At 41.5% G+C, this 20,291-nt stretch overlaps 1 protein-coding gene across 5 annotated transcripts in view; it reads right to left on the minus strand.

Moving 5' to 3' along the window:
* LRFN2 (leucine rich repeat and fibronectin type III domain containing 2) overlaps positions 1-20,291 on the minus strand; it is a 301,315-nt gene that overhangs the window by 197,483 nt on the left and 83,541 nt on the right. Inside the window, exon 2 of one of the 5 annotated variants that reach the window (XM_045008640.1) lies at positions 8,248-8,319. The exons of the other annotated variants lie outside the window; for them this stretch is intronic. The gene's annotated coding sequence lies outside the window, so the exon portion shown is untranslated. The remainder of the gene's footprint in view (positions 1-8,247; positions 8,320-20,291) is intronic. 5 annotated transcript variants of the gene reach the window in all.

Below are 20,291 nucleotides of genomic sequence, written 5' to 3' on the forward strand. Positions count from 1 at the left end.
AATCCTCACAATACAGATGAATGCTTGAAAATCTGAACTGGCCACTAATGCCTGCGATTTGGAAATTGGATTGTGTTGCTGCTGCAGTTAAGGGAAGTTGTGCACTTGTATCAGAAGGTGGAATTTAGCTCAGGGACTTAAACTTTTTTCCTTTGTATAGAAAGTGTACTTGTGAGCACGTATGCAGGAAAGAGATAAGCAACTAATTTGTAGCATGTAATTAGATGAACTTCACCTGTTTTCCTGATTGCAAGTTGTCCCTAAAAATTTCCTGTTTTCCCTCAAGTTAATTTAATGAACAATTTTGACAAATAATTTTTGGCCTGGCTGTACCCAGAATTGTCTCTCCTTCGACCTTCCAAATTTGGCCATTGAGCTGGTCTGCCAAACAGGAGAATGTATGTTATCCCCCTGACACAGGAGTGTAACACTGAACAGGTTTCAGAGTGGTAGCCGTGTTAGTCTGTATCAGCAAAAACAACAAGGAGTCCTTGTGACACCTTACAGACTAACAAATTTATTTGGGCATAAGCTTTCATGGGCTAGAACCCACTACATCAGATGCATGGAGTGGAAAATACAGGAGCAGATATAAGTATATGAAAAGATGGGAGTTGCCTTACCAAGTGTGAGGTCAGTCTAACGAGACAATTCAATTAAGAATAGGATTCCAAGGGAGGAAAATAACTTCTATAGTGGTAATGAGAGTGGCCTATTTCAAACAGTTGACAAGGTGGTGTGAGTAACAATAGGGGGAAAATTAGGTTTAAGTTTTGTAATGACCCAACCACTCCCAGTCTTTATTCAAGCCTAATTTGATGGCGTCCAGTTTGCAAATTAATTCCAGTTCTGCAGTTTCACATTGGAGTCTGGTTTTTGAAGTTTTTTTGTTGAATTCCCACTGTTAGATCTGTTATTGAGTGAGGGAGATTGAAGTATCCTGGAGAACACTTCAGTCTCCCTGGTCACTCAAAACACTTGCTCTGAAGCAAGTTTCAATTCTAAAGTACCTCTTTAACAGCATAGCTTTTTCAAATTGACCAGTTAATCGCAGCGCTGGCCACCTTTTCCAATTTGAGGAAATGTTTAAAGTGCAAATTTTCCTCCTTACTGCTGGTAAAATTTTGCTCTTCAGCAAAGCTGGGTGAAATGTTTGGTTAAATAATAAATTCACCATAAAATGCAATTTCAGACCAAAGCTGTTTGTGAATTTGGGTTGAATTTTGGGTCTGAATTTTTAAAAAATGGAAAGTCAAAATGGATTTTTCTCATCATTTAGATGATTTTTTTGATTTAAAAAATAAACAAATCTAGCTAAATTTCTAAAAGGTAAAAAATCAAACACTCAGCCATAATGAAATTAAAACAAAAAAAAAAGGTTTTGGGTTAGAGTAAACATTTTGTAGAATTCCAAATCCCTTTATCGGAGATATTTTTTTTCTTCATTTTGGCAAGAATCCAAACTGACACTTTTTTAAAACAAAACTTCCTCCACCCCACATTTCCATTTGACCGCCAAACTGAAAAACATCAGTTAGTTATTCACTCAGTTCTACTGATGAGCCAATATAGCAAGAGATCCACTCAAATATCCTGGTCCCCCTATCTGCGCTGAATTCCCAGCGCCTTACAAGCAATGGCAGACAACCTGCAAAGACTGAATGCAGCAATTTTAGCAGAGTCTTAAGCAAGAGGATTGAGGTAACATAACCTAACCAAACTATGGCTTCAGACTGACATATCACCTCTCTTCCAGTGCAAGAGGGTGTCCTATAGTATGTTGTCAAGTACAATATGTAATGATGTTTTAAAGTGACTCAGATGATGGGGCTCCCACCACTTTTCTTTAGGCTATTCCACAGCCTAATAGACTTTGATCTGGGAAGGGTTTTCTTCTGATTTTCAGCTTAAAATGTATCTTGCTGATTTTCACCACCTCCCCTTCCTCCTTAGAGACCGTGGAAGTTAGAAAAAACACTACTGGATGGCCAGACAGAGGTATAAGGTTGGGCTGGAAAGAATAAAATAGCAGCCCAAAACTCCATGATATTTGGGTTTCAGAACAGTGTGGGTTATTGTTTTAACATACTAGTGTCCTTCCTGTCCAGCTTGCTTTGGTCACAGCTTGTTTCACATGGGTAGTCTCTGAAAACTGATGCTTTCCCCACATGATATTCCTATAGTGTGACACTCAGTGAAGTGAGACATAAAATGTATCACTAATACTAACCACAATATTCCAAAAGTAAAGTACTGGCATAGTCAGAGATGCACTTCAAAGAGCATGAGGGAGGGGACAAGAAGAGTTGGGAATTGCCTGCCCTTGGATGTCAGACCATCAAATAGCATTCCATACTGAAGAGGAAGATAGCTAAAAACCAACAGCTGCTCATAGACCTGAACAAGATCATTAGCACTACAGTCACTTAACTTTCTTTGGTGCCTCAACGCTCCGTCTCTCTCCGCTTTATGCTTTTTTCACCCTTCGCTCCCCTCGTCTGTGGTGAGCCCACTTGCTGTCTTTAGACTGAAGTTAAACAGCTGTGGCAAAATTCATTTAGGGAAAATGACACCCAAACCACCATTTTCTACCCCTCTCTCTGTGTGTGCACTTTTTTACCATGCTCATCACCTTAGCACCCCGTGCCAAATGATCTCTCCACTTCCCCGCCCAGGTTCATTCACATGTGGTGAGCAAGGAGTTACATCAAACAATTTGATTTTCATCCAAATGCTGAAGGGAATCTGCAATCACGAGCCAAAGCACATCTAGCACTCTGGAACTTTGGTTCAGAGATGCACCCAAAAGTCTAAATTCCTAATCAATGCTTATCTGAACTCTAAGCATCTTTGGCCAAATCCATTCCTGGTGTAACCCACTGATGTCAATGGCGTTGCACCAGAAATGAATTTGCCCCCCTTTTTGTCTGTAATACAGGCTACAGAGGGTCTTGAAAAAACTGGATTGGAATCTCTTTTGCAAGATTTCTGGTACTGCTAGTTAGAAAAACAGCCTGGGAGTAGCCATTAGTGTACTGTTTGAGCATTTCCAGCTCGTATCTCGGCTAAATCCCACAGACAGACGCACATACACACACAAAAATAGGATATTGATTTAAAAAAAGTTAAAGATTAACAAACACAACATGGTTTAATGGGTCTTATTTTATCTAAAACAGGTTGCTCATCACCATGTGTAATGTTTTTTATAATATGACTGCACTGAGAGGATCGGACTAAATAAAGCTATTTCACCCCCATTCTTCTGTATCACCTCATGAAATACTAATATACTGGCTTTGTTTGCATCAATCAGTGAATGACATTGCCCCCTAGTGACTGGCCCACAGAAACAAAAAAGGGATACTGTTGCTACTGATGGAACCCTGTGTTCTGGAAGTTGAGGGACAAGGATTTTAGCTGTGGTTCCCCACAAATGTGTACTATTTATATGCAACAAAGAATCCTGTGGCACCTTATAGACTAACAGACGTTTTGCAGCATGAGCTTTCGTGGGTGAATACCCACTTCTTCAGATGCAAGTGATACTATTTATATAGCATTCATATTTGTGGGCTGTAACTCATGACTGTTGTGGTAAATCTCAGACATTTGCGCTAGAGCATAGTATTGTGGTGCTAGCAAAGAGCCAAACTCTGCAAGTGCTTCATGAGTGGAGTTCCAGCTGATTTCATTGTGACTTCCTAGATGATCTGGTGGTCCCTTCTTGCCATAAAACTCTATGGCTATGTGGAGTGCTTATAGATTCAGGCCCAATGTGACTGAAATACAGCTCTTGGGGGTTAGAAATGGCAGGCACTGGGGGTAATTTCTAATTACCAGTTTGGAAAAGTGTGCCGTGATCATCCAAAGAAGCCCCAAGTTTGCCAGCCTGAAACAAAAGCACTGAGTGTTAAGGTTCAGCAGTGAGAAGGAAGCATGGCTAAACCCAAAATTCTGTCAGGTGACCTAATTACCAGCTCCCCCATATATACGGTATGGGAAGGTACTTAACTTCTGGGCCTCTATTTCCCCACCCCTAAAATAGGAACAGTGATCTCATCCTCTTCCCCCCCACCAAAAAAAAAAGGATTTAGTGAGGATTAATTCATTAATATTTGCTAAGCACTTTGAGAGCCTTGATTCGCAGATGTACCAGGAGCGTGAAGCGTTATTACTGTAATATGGTACTGGTGTCATATCTCAACACTAGTCTAGAAAAGCCCGGCATGCTAAGATGATTTTGGCTTGGGCAGTATAGTTTACAGCAGATGGAGAAGTCATTGCTCTCCTTTTCCTTGGTTGAGAGGGATGAAATCACCTCTTTTGGTTGATAAAAAATGGTCCCTAGTACATTTAAAATGGGATCGCTTTGGGATTTATATTCCCATTTCAAGTGCAGGATAATGCACACCATGCACCAGACAACCTTTTTAATACAGAGGCTGCTGAATTGCCATATGCAGTTCTTCCTGCACCTCAAGAATTTTCTCCACCTGTCATCCCTTGTTTGCGCTTCCTGTATGTATCCACTCACACAGTGGCACCAACTGTTAAGCCTCGAGTCTGGTCTTTGAAGTTCCTTGTTGATCATTCTCTCCACCTCAGTACTGCTAGATTTCAAAAGGCAGGACTCTCCAGGGGTTAGGAATGACCATCATCAGCCTCACTTACTTTGACAGATGGGACCCAAACTCACAGCTAGGGTATAAAGCTTTCATTACCATTTCCCCTCATACCAGCAGCCCTGTGAGCCGTAAAGCAACCTCAGCAGTATTTTTACAACTTGGAGAACTGGTTAAACTTTATATCTCCTCTGTGCATAACCATCCACAGGGAACAGACTCACTAGGGCAAGACGAACAACAGAGAGAATAAAATATACATTCAAAGAAAGAATGAATCTCTTTGTATGACTATGATATGCCCCAAACCAGCGTGGAGACTGTTCAGATCATGGTTGAATTTCATCAGGAGTTCGGGGAAGAGTTTTGGCTATGTTAGATTATTAGTAGTGCTGTTCCAAAATAGAATGTCAATCCTGTGGGATATTCCAGTATTTCAACATTTGTTCCAAAATTGAAATAGTGAAAATCATCAAAGAACAGAAGTTCAAGAACATTTAAATATGGAAACATTTTTCAGTCAAAACAAAAAACATTGTTTCAAACTTTTCCAATTAAAAAAAAAAAAAAAAGCGTTAGGTATAATTGACATTCTTAAAACACACACACACACACACACACACACACACAAAACCACCACTCTACTTCATCAGGAAAATTATTTGGTTGAAAAAATGTTTTACCAGCTCCATTAGGTAGTTATGTCCATCCAACTGCCAGCACACAATAGTTCCTTATAGTACATTCTATTTCTATACAACTCTTCATTAATATCCAAGCACCTTGCAGACATTGGCGTATTAATTCTTTACCTCACTGTAGTGTTGTGAGAATTATCCCCAGTGACAGATGGGAAACCGAGACACACAGCAATTAAGCTACACAGGAAGCATTTTGCAACACCAGACCATGAACCCAGGTGTGGTGTTTCAGGAAACCCAGACAAACGCCTTAGCCACAAAACCATCCTTATCTCTCAAGTGTTTTGTCCACCTGAAAACATCCCACAAGATGGCATTGCCAGCTCTTCCCTTTAGAGATTATTCCACAGTCTAACAGATCTCACTGTTAAGGTATGTATCCTGATGTACAGCCCTTTGCTTAATGTTTAGTACCAGTCAAAGCCATTGAACTCAATCAATATTAATTATTAATTTAGCCTTTACTGTATTTGTATAGCAAAATGATTTGTGATTCTATTCTGATTCAGTCATACATATCAGCTGGTCATAATTATTTCTCAAATAGTTTAGAGAGAATTTTCAGCATGATTCAAACATGGGGCAATGGTATGGACAACCTTTGTTAAGTGTTTTGAGAGCTACTAATGAAAAAAGTGTTATACAAGAGCTGGGTATTAATATCACTAGTCATTATTTGCTTTTCATTGTATGGAGTGATTGGTCACCTAAGTCACAAGGTATATTGTTTCTCCTTCCTGACTGGATGGCTGACGCCTTTGAAAAGGGGAAAAACTACAAAAAAGGAAGTGATCAGCCAAAAATCACTGGGCACGAGTTCTTAAAGCTTTTAGGATTCACAAATATTTTTTGTGAATGGAGTTCAGTCATCTGGATGAAAAACAAAATAAGGCTATGAATCATAGTGAACCAAACATTAATTACTAATGAATTTTTGTTTTTGTTTATTTGTAGGGCTGTTGATTAATCGCAGTTAACTCACGCAATTAACTCAAAAAAATCACAATTAAATTAATCACGATTAATGGCAGTTTTAATCGCACTGTTAAACAATAGAATACCAATTGAAATTTATTAAATATTTTTGGATGTTTTTCTACATTTCCAAATATAATAATCTCATTACAACACAGAATACAAAGTGTAAAGTGCTCACTTTATATTATTATTATTACAAATGTTTGCACTGTAAAATGATAAAAATTAGTTTTCAATTCACCTCATACAAATACTGTAGTGCAATCTCTATTGTGAAAGTACAATTAACAAATGTCGATTTTGTTATATAACTGCTCTGAAAAAAAAATGTAAAACTTTAGAGCCTACAAGTCCACTCAGTCCTACTTCTTGTTCAGCTGATTGCTAAGACAAACAAGTTTGTTTACATTTACAAGAGATAATGCTGCCCACTTCTTTATTACAATGTCACCTAAAAGCCAGGTGCTTACATGCCAGATACGCTAAACATCCATATGCCCTTTCATGCTTCGGCCACCATTCCAGAGCACATGCTTCCATGCTGATGATGCTCATTAAAAAAATAATGCATTAATTAAACTTGTGACTGAACTCCTTGCGGGAGAATTGTATGTCCCCTGCTCTGTTTTACCCACATTCTGCCATATATTTCATGTTATAGCAGTCTTGGATGATGACCCAGCATATGTTGTCCATTTTAAGGACACTTTCACTGCAGATTTGACAAAACATAAAAGGTACCTATGAGGTTTCTAAAGGTAGCTACAGCACTTGACCCAAGGTTTAAGAATCTGAAGTGCCTTCCAAAATCTGAGAGGGATGAGGTATGGAGCATGCTGTCATAAGTCTGTAAAGGGCCACACTCAGATGTGGAAACTACAGAACCCGAACCACCAAAAATAAAAAATAAAATAAATTAACCTTCTGCTGGTAGCATCTGACTCAGATGATTAAAATGAACATAAAACAACAAGGGTCTGGTGGCACCTTAAAGACTAAACAGATTTATTTGGGCATAAGCTTTCATGGGTTTTAAAAAAAAAAACAAAAAACCTCACTTCTTCACTCCTTGTTGTTTTTGTGGATACAGACTAACACGGCTACCCCCTGATACTTAAAATGAACATGCGTCGATCTGCACTGCTTTGGATCATTATCAAGCAGAACCTGTCATCAGCGTGGATGCATGTCCTCTAGAATGGTGCTTGACGCATGAATGGGAATACATCAGATGACATTGTAAACAAGAAATGGGCAGCATTATCTCCTGCAAATGTAAACAAACATTTGTCTGAGTGATTGGCTGAACAAGAAGGAGGACTGAGTGGACTTGTAGGCACTAAAGTTTTACAGTGTTTTATTTTTGAATGCAGTTTTTTTGTACATAATTCTGAATTTGTAAGTTCAACTTTCAAGTTAAAGAGATTGCACTACAGTACTTGTATTAGGTGAATTAAAAATACTATCTTTTATTTTTACAGTGCAAATATTTGAAATAAAAAATAAATATAAAGTGAGCACCAAATACTTTGTATTCTATGTTGTAACTGAAATCAATATATTTGAAAATGGAGAAAACATCCAAAAATATTTATATAAATGGTATTCTAATTATTGTTTAACAGCGTTATTAACTGCACAATTAAACCTGATCAATTTTTTTTTTAAATCGCTTGGCAGCCCTATTTATTTGTTCTAATATGGGCCTGATCCAAAGGAAAAACTCCCATTGACTTCAGTGGGATTTAGATCAGGCCTTATATGACCAGCACTAACAAATTTTACACTTTCACCCTAGTTATACCACCTTTGGTCGGTGCTAAACAAGTAGTCGTCTTTTTGCTGTTCGCAGACTTCAAATACTTATATGTAACGTTTGTCTCTCCCTGCTTAACCGACACATCAACAGTGATGCTAATATGACTTCGCAGCTTGATACTTACTATACATGCACTCGTGTTTGTTTTCACGTTAGACGGTTATCACATCAGGAGTGCTGCTGAGTCCAAAGAACCCTGTGAAGAAAAGGTGAACAATTCTCTCTTGCTCCAACTGAGAATATGGCAACACTCAGACACCAGAAGTGTACCCCTAGAATATTGACATAGGTGCTGGAACTAGGGGTGCTGCAGCACCCCCTGGCTTAAAGTGGTTTCCATTATACACAGAGTTTACAGTTTGGTTCAATGGCTCTCAGCACCCCCACTATACAAATTGTTCCAGCGCCTCTGCATATTGATATATTATTATGCAGTTAAGGAATGTTAAACATGTTTCATTTAAAAAAAATGAAAGTGCGTGATTACAGTCAGAGGAATGATTCTGAAGAGGATGTTGTGTGATGCTATATTTACTCTTCCAGAGCAGCACTCTCCCTCTCCCCCCTCTTCTTGGCTTGACCAGATTGCATACACCAAATAAATAAAAGCAGCACTCAATTTAAGAGTCAAAAGCTATTTTTCCAAATTGCCAGCTCTGCAAACTCAGAATCTAGAAGATAAGGAAACAAACAAAAACAAACAAAAAAATCACACTGTATTCTCTTCTTCTCTAACATCACAACCCATAATAAAGATTCGGCAAACAAAACAGTGCAACTTTGGACTTCCACATTGCGGAGTCCCTTCTGGAAGCAATGTAACTCAGGAAAGAGATTCTGGAGATGATCCTAAGTTTCCAGGAATTTAAATTTGCTGCAGAAACATGGCAATCAAACAGCTTTTTAAGGCCACAAGCTCACTGTTCCCTAAGCAGGCAATGCAAGTCATGTTTGGGAAGAACAGCTTGGCAGAAGAGTTCGCTGGTGGTTTAATATTACAGGTCAATAAAAGCAGATAGACAGACCTATTACACATACTAAAGTTGTTTTTTTAAAAAACAGCCTCACGATTTATATAACGACTTTTATGAAATTTCATTTTTAGACCAGCAACATGCCCATTGCAGTCCTATGCTAGTGCAGCATATGGCATTAAAAATATTTTCCCCAAACAAAGTTAGATTAAAAGCATCAATTAAAATCTCAGTCCATAAGGGCAAGAGAAACAGTGGGGTCTAGACAATAGTGGACTGGAACTCGGGAGATCTGAGTTCTGTTCTCAGCTCTGCCACCAACCCCAGCTCAGGCCCCATCTCTAATGGTGTTCATACAGTGCCTAGCACAATTGCCACCCCCTTCCACCCCAGTATCAGCTAGATCACTAAGGTGCAAACTGCAATACAAAAAATCATCATGTTACACATCCAGAATGTGTCATGTGATAGGATCTGACCAGTGAGCACCATTGGGATGAATGCAGCAGCCATTTTGACTAGGGTGACAATGGTTTGGGGGTTATTTATTTAAGTCTTAGAATTGAGCTAGTAATTGTTACCTTCGCTGTTTCATTTTGCAGTAGGGAACTGAGGGAGGATAAAATTGACCATTGTGCGGAAAGCCATAATGAGGCCTATGCACCACTTTAGCTCTGTTTTCTACCTGTTCTGTGCCTTCAACTCATGCTGGCCCTCTGCACTGTTGTGAATTTCATCTTTTGAGATCCTGGGCTATTAGTGGAAGGGCATCGTATGGCAGTTTCCACGGTCAGACTCATAGGTCCTTGTTATGCCATTTGCAGAATTAGACAGGAGAAGGATTATCTGTATATATTTTTAAAAGTGCAGTGTGCACATATTCAAGGTATTTGATTGCTAGCACTTATAAACCTATCAATGCCACTCTGTTAGGAAAAGCATAGACACAAGATACCGTATATAGATGGGCCTGTCATGTTTAACCTGGCACCAGGTTTTACTGGGATTGAGGGTTTTTTTTTTTTAATTGTTATTATTAACTGGTGACTAATCTGAGTCCTGATGATAAAAACCCTTTATGTTCAGAGAAGGGAAAATAAATAAATAAGCCCATTTGTTCCACTTACTGATTCAGAAAGGTGAAGGAAAGATGGAAAGGCTGGAAATAAAGGAGAGCACACAAAGGGCTTGAATACATTTGTCATATTTGTAAACAAACTTAAACCATTAGAAGTGACAAATAAAACAACCCACAATGGCTCAGGCAGGGATGAGCTACACACAAAACAGTGCACTTGAAAAAAGTGAGGTCCTAAGCCCTTCTTTATTTTCAGGGCCGGCTCTAGGTTTTTTGCCACCCCAAGCAAAAAAATTTTTGGCTGCCCCCATCCCCAACCCTGGGCTCTCCCCCCCACCTGCACCCCCCCTGCCACCCCAGCCCTGGGCTCTCCCCCGCCACACACACACCCCGTGCTGCCCCAGCCCTGGGCTTCCCCCTTTCCCCCTCCACCAGTGCCCCCCCACCCACACACCCCCTGCTGCCCCAGCCCTGGGCTCTGCCCCCCCCTCCACACCTGCACCCTCCTTCCGCCGTAGCCCTGGGTCACTGGTAACTCGCTCCCAGGGCAGGTCATCAGCAGGAATTTTGGATGTGCACAGAACACAGACAGGATTGGTTCCCATATGGTTACAAAACTGCAGTAAAGTGGAACAATTTTCAGCTTGTGTGACTGGAGGATATCTGGATGCATATTATAAGACTGTCCTCCATAAATGAGGAAAAGTTGAGGTGCCTTTATTATTCTTTTGTTCCACTCTTTCTTTCTATGGGGAATTTGCCAATGCAATATCACTGTCTTCCTTTTAAACAAATAAAACAAAAACAAAAAAAAAGGCAATGGCTGTTGAAAATAACAATTCCAGTCCTAAAAACCACTGGGAAGCATTTCTTGCTCAATTTTATCCTACTTTTTCTACAGCAAATTACAGTGGATCAGTATATTTGATTTGGGAAAAATGAAGTAACAGCTGCCCAAATTGAGCTTGAGCACTCCTGAATTTTGAGGTGTTCAAATCTGGAAGGCAGGTGCTAAATTCCCTTTCTGAATATTAGCTAAATCTGGAAAGGAAAAGTCAATTTCTGCTTCCATGGCTCAGAAGTGGAAATCCTCCTAAGTGCCTGGTACTGTATCTAAAGCTGCCCAGGTCCAGTAGAGCCTCCCCTCCCTTACTTTTCATTTTGAATTCTAGTGTGATCCACATACCTCCCTTGCTAGGCTTCAGATAGCGAGGGGTACTGTCCATTTAGTCCATCCAATTCCTTCTTTCGGGGCTGCAAGGTGAGGTCACACCAGTATCCCTAATCCAGTCTGGGGATGTCTTCTGAAGGGGATATCTGAGCCAAAGCCTTCTACTCGTTGGGCACACTTGTTCCCCATTCACAGTGCCACCCCACTCTAGCAGTGAGCTCTCCATTCACAGCACGCTGCAGCATGAGGTTTCAGCTACCATACTCCCTCCCCCTCCCTTTCCTGTTGATAGCGGCCAAGGGAATGCTGGGAAATGTAGTTCTTTCCCTGCTCCAGGGCTGGCTCTATAGGCAGGGAGCTAACCAAGGAACTACAGCTCCCAGGGCCCCCTGTCAGTTCTCAGCTCCCAGGCTGGATCCCTACCAGCTACCGCCCCTGCAAATGGGCTGCCCCAAGCACCTGCTTGCTTTGCTGGCACCTAGAGCCACCCCTGTTTATTTTAGCCAGGTGCTCAGACTAAGGTAATAAGGGCCATATAACTAACTTTCTTCCCCCATCCTATCAAATTTCCTTCTTGGTCCCTTCCCCAATCCCTTTCACATCTCTAACCTGTGACTGATCCTCCTGCTTTTCTGACCAGCTACCAATCTGGCCTTCTCTTTGCCAGAGCATTCATGTCGTCACAGCTCCACTGTGCCTACTGGCCCATTCGTAGCTCATTACAAAGGCCATGTATCTCCTGAGACATGCTAGCCCCTTCAACTCCCACTGACTTGAAGGCAATCAGCACTTTGCAGGATGGGATCCAAGAGACTACAGAGCACAGGTGTAATCTGGTCTTGGGGGAGGGGGGTGGAGAAGAGAGAGAAGGGGAATCACCTCTGAGAGAGCGCCATGGCCCCATTCTGCAGTAGCTGAAGCTTCTGAGTGGTCATCAGGCCCATCCTGAAGATGGCAACACTGGAGTAATCTAACCTAGAGGTGAGACGCAACAGATCTGGCTGCTGTGGCAAGGCCCCTCGCACCCAAAAGGAAAGGTTGCATTGTCCCTGACAAGTGTAGGCAAACACAAGTGCTCATGGTTCCTGCTGCTACTTGGTCATGTGAGATTATAAAATACCTACATACATCACAGTGGTTTTTCCCTCGAGCACTGAGATTTTTGGAGCAACAAGTGCAGGATATTTGGGTCAGAGGGAGCCTGCAAAACCCAACTGTCCTAAGGAGGATTTCACTTCCACAAGAGATGCTGGATTTTTTTATTATTTTTTTAAACTGAACACTTCTAGCACAGATAAGTCAGCTGACCTGACTGGTGGGAGAAAGTACAGGCCGAACTTTCAGAGCAAGGAATCAATGTTGTACTGTAATTTAAAAACCAATATACAGTAAATATCAGGCAGCAGTAATGTTCACTTATATCTCTGAGTTAACTCACACAAAATGCCAGTCAGCAGTCAGTTTAGGAGGCCTATCAAATTGTCTCCACCCAAGTAACTTATGCTCTGTCAATACGTTTTTTTTTCCTGTGTGTCTTTTTGATACATGGTGTTTAAAGTATAGAATGTGCAGAACTGTCTGATCATCAGGCATATAAACCTACTCCCAGTAATATGCATGGAGGGAATAGGATCAAATGTTTATTGAAATGATTGGGAAGGATTTGTTTTTTTATCTCTGAGGAGGCAGATGTTTGTTATGGGTTGTTTTCAAACCAGATAGAGCACACTGAAAGAACCATGACACAGGATTTCTCAGTTTCTCCCTTTGCTACTTAATTGCTCCTTGTTTTCATTCAGCACCAGAAGGTCTTTTACTGGATCCCTTATTAAATCTACATGTTAACAGCTAAAATCACTTATGGTGCAATGAGTCTCTCCTCCCCAACACACGCAGATGCCATCCACCCACTAATACCAGAGCCCACCTCTTCCTTGGCCACAGATGATTATGTTTGAAGTTATCACCCTATTTCCCTTTCCTCATTCCCATCAGCAGGCAGCCACAAAGGAAGGATTGTTATTTCTACTTGGTATGTTGTTTACTTAACCTCATCTGATGCATGGCTAGAGAATAGCTATGGAATCTGCACATCTGATGCCATTTTGGACTCTCTCCCATCAGAAGAGATGAATGCAAGTTATGATACAAGGAGTGAAAGATCACTCTCTCACCTACTTCCTATAGCTCGGCCATTTCTCAGATGGCTACTTCTCCAATACCGCTCACCCCAGTCCACATGTGTGATCTTATAGCTGCTTTTAGAAGTTTATCCTTTACCCAACAGTGTGAAAATCAAAAGGACTCAGACAAGTTCTTTAGAATCATCCAAATGAAGCATTGCAGGATTTCATCACAGCTTTGTACATAAAGGGACCATCTTCATCTCTGATATAACTCCACTGACTTCAAGGGAAAGATTTGGCCCAGTATTATCCTGCAATGAGCTTTCACATACTTTTTTTTTAAAGTGGCTTTTCAGAACAACAAAAAAACAACTGAAATGCAGAAGCAGCTCTTAGTCATCATTTACTTTCGACTGACCTCATCCTTAATCCTGCTTTTCCTTCTTGTTAGACACTATACTGACATGGACTGGGATGCACCAGTCCAGCCTCTTATGTTGTAACCAACCAGAATCCAAGCCTTTGGATTTGACTGCTATTCCAGGGTCTCTCTCCTTATCTTACCCCTGCCCATCACAGCTACTGTGACAGCACAACACCTGCCGGTAGGATTAGAAGCCAGCTCAGAGGAGTCATGCCCAGAGGCCTTTTAAACAACATATTATAGACCTTATTGTACCCATAATTGCCACATCCAGAATCCCAGCATCCATACCAGCTACCCCTTTAGCAGGCCTGTTGGCTCTTAGCAGGCACATCCAGTTATGCCATTAGTTTTTGTGACCTGAAGCAAGAATTCTGAGGGAAGACTTCCAGAGACACTGACACCTCACAGAAAACTTTGGCAAGACAATTCTGCTTTAAATGCCTGATCCTGTGACGTGCCAAGCATCCTCACTCACCTCCTTCTAAAGTCAATGGCAGCAGACTGAGCATTGTATCAGACTCTTTTCTGTAGGTCTCTTCTCTTCTGTTTTTAGTAGACATTTTGTATGGGGAGATGCTGTTTGGTTGGCACAGGTTCATTTGTTGCAACTACTACCCGACCTGAAGACAAAACCCTCTGTTTCCGATAGTTTGTTGCAGTGGAGATGAGGGTGTTGTCATAAACATTCAGGTGGGAAATAAGGCAGCAGGAAGAGATTGGATTCCAAAGTAGTGTTTTTAAAATCCCATTTCCATGCAGACAGAGAGTGGAAAAAAAGAAAGATGCGCCTGAAGAAGTAAAGATGTCTCTAAAGGACATATTTTTCAGTTTTCTGTGCAGCCTCGTTGTGGGCCTTTTAATGACATGTTTACATCTGCTAGTTTCACACAGGGCTCTGGCAGCCTCCCAGACAGAAGGTAATTTGGGTTATTAGAATCAGAAGAACCTACTACAATCCCCCTCCACCCAATGTGGAGGCGGGCTATATGGGAAAGTGACAGCTGGTGCCAGAATAAGTGTTTTGTCACACTGAGGTTGACTTGATTTTTGTATTTTTTAATGATTATTATTACAGGGCCCTGTGCTGGTAGCCCACCCTGTTTCAGAGGAAGCTAGCATTGTACAGTAAAAGTGGATCAGCACCTTGCCATGATTTATATATCTGGGCCATGAAGATATAAATCCAGACATTTTAGTGGGAAACTTGGTCATGATAATCATAGGACTAGAAGGGGCCTCAAGAGGTCATCTAGTCCAGTCCCCTGCACTCATGGCAGGACTAAGTATTATCTAGACCATCCCTGACAGGTGGTTGGAGGTTTTCCAAGAGCAGGTTAGACAATGGTGGAGATTCCACAAGCTCCCTGGGCAATTTATTCCAGTGCTTAACCACCCTGACAGTTAGGAAGTTTTTCCTAATGTCCAACCTTAATTGCCCTTTATACAATTTAAGCCCATTGCTTCTTGTCCTATCCTCAGAGGTTAAGGAGAACAATTTTCTCCCTCCTCCTCACAAACTTTTATGTACTTGAAAACTGTTATGTCCTCTCTCAGTCTTCTCTTCTCCAGACTGAACATCCCCATTTTTTTTCCAATCTTCCCTCATAGGTCACATTTTCTAGACCTTTAAATCATTTTTGTTGCTCTTCTCTGGACTTTTTCCAATTTGCCCACATCTTTCCTGAAAGGTGGTGCCCAGAACTGAACACAATACTCCGGGCGAGTTTAAATGATAAGTCAAACCTTAGAGGGCTCAGGGAAAAGGTAATGGGATACAGTAATCGGCCCATTGGTTTTAGGTCACTGATTCAAGTTGATAGGCATGGCTAGAAGTTACTTGGTGGCCTTCGTGAGAGGTGTTGCTGCTTCTCAGTCTAGCTCCTAGTGGACAGGTGTCCACAACACATTAAAAAACCCAACCCTACTGAAACTAACCTAAGTGAGTGACATCCTTGGAGTCTCAGCAGAGATCCCAAAATGTGGGCTGAATAAGGAATGAATCATCTTTCTAACCCTATATGTGATCTTTGTAGGTCAGGTCTGACATAGTAAGGGAGGAGATTGCACTGCCACTGCCCATATTGTACCTTTTGAGTCGATAACTGGCAGAATTTAGTCTCCAGGGCTGTCGATCTGGTACCTTTTCTCAACATTAATTCACTTTAAAAATCTATTTTAAAAATCCCCACCTACGCCTATTAAGACTTGATTATTTGAGTCAGCTTCTCCACACATGGAGGCATATGGTCTTTGTATAAATACAAAATCCACTGTGAAGCACATCTTTTTTTTGGCACCCTCCCCAAAATGGACCTGCCCCTGCAGCATTTCAAACTTCAGCCAGACAGACAGACGGCTCTTTGCAAAAGGACAGAACGACATGACTTAAAAGGAATTGTCAAAGAGTTGTCAGCTCTGATCCCATCTCTGAAGAGCAGGGAAAACAGACACTGCTGCGGCAATGCTAAGTGCGTTGTTTATATTTCCCATATGGGGGAAACTAAACCCATATTTGAATTTAAACAAGAATCACTAATGCTCTGATCAGCGGGAGAGGGTGAGGGCAAAGCAGCCAATAGTGGCTTGGAGGGTTGACTCTGTTGCTCTCTGCACCGGATACATTGGCATATTAAGCAGCACAAACTGTACAGCATTAAGATGCAACAGAAAATAGTTGTACTAGAGAGGAGAGAACAACACAGCGTACGTGAGCAAGAATCTGCATAGTCTGTATGATAGAATTCATCTGAAGCTTTTTATATTAAGCCAGCCTACAGAGATTCCTCCCCCAGCTCCATCCCCATTGCAGTACTTTTCTTCCCAAAAACTACTGGCTAATTTGGATGAGATTTGGAGCCTCCTTTGCTTTACACGATTGTGATGAAGCTGGCTAAAAACAGAGTGTGTCAAATGGCACAGACCACATACGTGGCAATTTGTAAGCACTGCAAACTAATCACCCAAACAGTGATAACAGTGAAACTGTAACAAGCCTGAGACACAATGAGAGTAAGAGTAATTACCAGCCTCTCCCTCCTTCACCGTCCCCTCAAGTCTTCATTATAGTGTTCTCTCCAGTGGAGACCGTTCTATGCAAAGTCAACACCTACTGCACAGAGGTATTTGAAATGGCATGGTTTCCCCCTAGGGATAGGAAATAACTGTGGTAATTGTGTGGTACCTGCTGGCAAGTGTTGACTTTGCAGTGGTGACTACTGTATTATAAAGTTAATTCTTTGTAGACTAATCAATGCATTTGTTCTGAACTGCACCAAATTTTAAGCTACTAATATCATGTCTTCCAGAGCTTCTCTCTTCTTTGAGTATAGTGCAAAGTTACCTTCTCTATTAATATCCACAATAAAGTATGGAAAATAACTCCACCGGTCCTGGTGCCTCCTTGGCACCTCCCTGGAAAAGAGGTGAGATGAGCCCCTGCCCAAAGTGATTCTTGCTGCAAAACCAAATGTTCTTTGTTTGTTTTGGGTGTGGATTAGTTGGGATTGTCACTGACTTCCAGAATGCTACAGTATACTAGCTGTCCAGTTCACATTTAGAAAAGAAAAAAAGTATTTCAGTGTGTCCAGTCATTCTATTTGAACTTGCTGGCTACATGGCTGATCTCCACTTTTTTGTTTTTAAATTCTAGCAGGACAGTTTGTTGTACAGGTATTACATATGTGTGTGTTTGATATTACTCCACTATATCACTTACATGCCCCCATCCCCCAAATGCCCAGCTTGTCAGATATTTGACTCCCTGCAAAAACTGGCAACATCGGACCGACATGACATGGTATATACCTGCCAAAGTACCCATCCCCCACCTGTCCACCTTTCCAGTCTTGGATGCCCGGCAACAACAGCATCACCCTTACCACCAACCATCGTGAGACAAGACACTGAACCTGGTTCCAGCTTCCCTCCTCCGCCCCTCCTCTTCTCCCCCATCTGTTCTTTTACCTTCCATTTCTTCCTATGACATCTGCCAAGGTCTCTGGTCTTGTACTATATGTTTTTATACGCAGAGTTGATCTGTCCAGCAAAGTTCTTCCTTAGCTTTACAGGATTTATTATTCCTCCAGGAAGCGTAAGTGAGTCACATCTTACTCTATTTTTCAGTTTTGCCTCTAATCCAAACCAAATTATTCTTCTTCCCTCCAAACCCCTTTCAATCTGATCACATTGGAGATTTTTTTTAAAAAATTGCCATCAACACTAAAAAAAAAAATTCCTTTGAACTCCTTTTCATACCGAAAGGGAAGCAGAAACCAAAACTAAGGTTCATTTTGCCACAGAAACATTATCTAGGCTAACAATAAAGTTATACATTTATCTAATGCCTTTAAAATCCATCACAGAAGGGTTCCCTAACATCGAAGAGGTGAATACGTCTTTAAAGAGATATGAATGTGTATCTATATCGATGTATAAACAACCTAGCACTTACCTTTGAGAAGTAACATTTATCCCTGGTTCACAATAATTTCAGACAGGCACTTAGACCCTCTTTCTATGCCACGCATCGTTTTTCAAAAGGAGATAATATCAGACAAAATCCTAGGTTGATCTCCAGCTTCCCAAATCGCAGACTAGCATTGCTGGCAGATGGAAGCTGATTTAGTGAAGTCCAAGTGAGTGAATCCCTGAGACTCCTTATTCAGTAAAATCCAAAGCACACTTACACACACACCAAAAAAAAATAGAAGTGAATAACTTGCTCTTTTTCTTGCTTGATTTTAAAAACCCAGTCTTGGAAGGCTAAGCAGCCTGCAGGCTTTTCAAGGATTTTGATCCCAGTGCATCCAGAAGTACCACATGCATTTTGGCATTACAAGTCTTCACATTCATATTAGCAAGCTCATCTTGTGTGTGTGTGTAGGCACTGGGATGGGGGGGGACGACGACGCGGACAGGGGTGAGCGAGAGGGATACACACACACACGCAGAGCTGGAAAAAGGAAAAAAAGCAAACTGGAGTGATCTCACAAAGTGCTCTAGATGGCAGAGCCTGCACAGCTTGTAAGACAAGCAGTGTGGGGGAAAAAAATCCACACACACCACCCTAGCAAGCAGCTCCAGGAATTCTTCTTACCTCTTCTGCTGATATAACATACAGCAAGTGCTTTATGCTGCATAGGAACCCTGGCAGACAAGTCAATATGCTCTCACTACTTCTGAAATAACAAAACGTCCAACGGGAGGAAAAAAAAAAACAAGGGAAAAATAGATGCTAAAAATAAAGGTACTCAAAAATAAAAGTGTCTTGGATGGCAGGGGGGAAGAATACTTGGTGCCATAGGAGCATGCAAACCCCTGCTCCTAACACAGATTGGCTCTGTAATTATGTGGCAAAGCACTGCCTTCCTAAGCCATTGCATAATAATAGAATCCTAAGCTGGGCAGACACTGCCTGACATGCTAAATCCTCAGAAGCAACATTCAACATTTGTTGGCAGAAAGCATGTCAATTCCCCGGGATGGGGGTGCGGGGGGAGGGAGGGAAGGGGGCACTTGGAGAGAGGTGAAATTTTAGAGGGAAACACACAGGCTGTAAAGGGCTGTTGAATGGCAACTGTGCCAAAAATGTTACTACCAAGGTAGTTATAAAACAATCTAATAGCACTGTCAGTTCCATTCATATTGTTTAATAGTAGAGGAAGAATATTTCCTGGATATATTTCAGTAGCTTCAGTGCCAGCAAGAGGAGAGGGCAAAGGGATTATTTTATTTTATTTTGCATGCTGCTGGCTGCAAGTAGATCTTCCTTTGTACTGAAAGGCATAGGAATGTTTAAATATCATCACCAGCCAGGGGGGTTGATAGCCCTTTCAGGTAACAGCCCGCCAAACCTCAACCTTGTATCATCTTTCTTCTGCTTCCACTGCCTGGTGAAGTCTCTTGTATGCATCTGGAGAAAGCAGAATGCTGGATTAGAAAAGGGGCTGGGGAGAAGAGGGTTGGTTTATAATGTACTTGCAGGAAAGAAATACAAGTACAGCTTTGCAGTGGCATCTTAAATAAGAATCACTTTGCCAGATCAGATCCAGAGCCCCTCCAGCCCACTATCCTGTCTCCAATAGTGGCCAGCACCACATGCTTCACAGCAAGTGCAAAAAACTCTCTTTAACTTCCACTAAGGCGGCGGCAGCTTATGCCCTGGAGAATGACCACCTTCCCCCATTCCAATGACACACAAGATCTGAATCCACTCTCACGCTGGTATAACTTCACTGAAGCCCATGGAGATTCACCAGTGTGAAACTGGGGTGAGATCAGAAACTGGTCCAAGTCATGAAAGGTGTGGTTTTCCACACCCAGCCATGGTGGTGGCCAGTCTGTCCATTGCTTCTCATATGCATACAGAGGGCAACCATGCAATGGGACCAGCA

This window comes from Mauremys mutica, chromosome 3 (assembly GCF_020497125.1).
Source record: "Mauremys mutica isolate MM-2020 ecotype Southern chromosome 3, ASM2049712v1, whole genome shotgun sequence".
Lineage (NCBI taxonomy): Eukaryota > Metazoa > Chordata > Testudines > Geoemydidae > Mauremys > Mauremys mutica.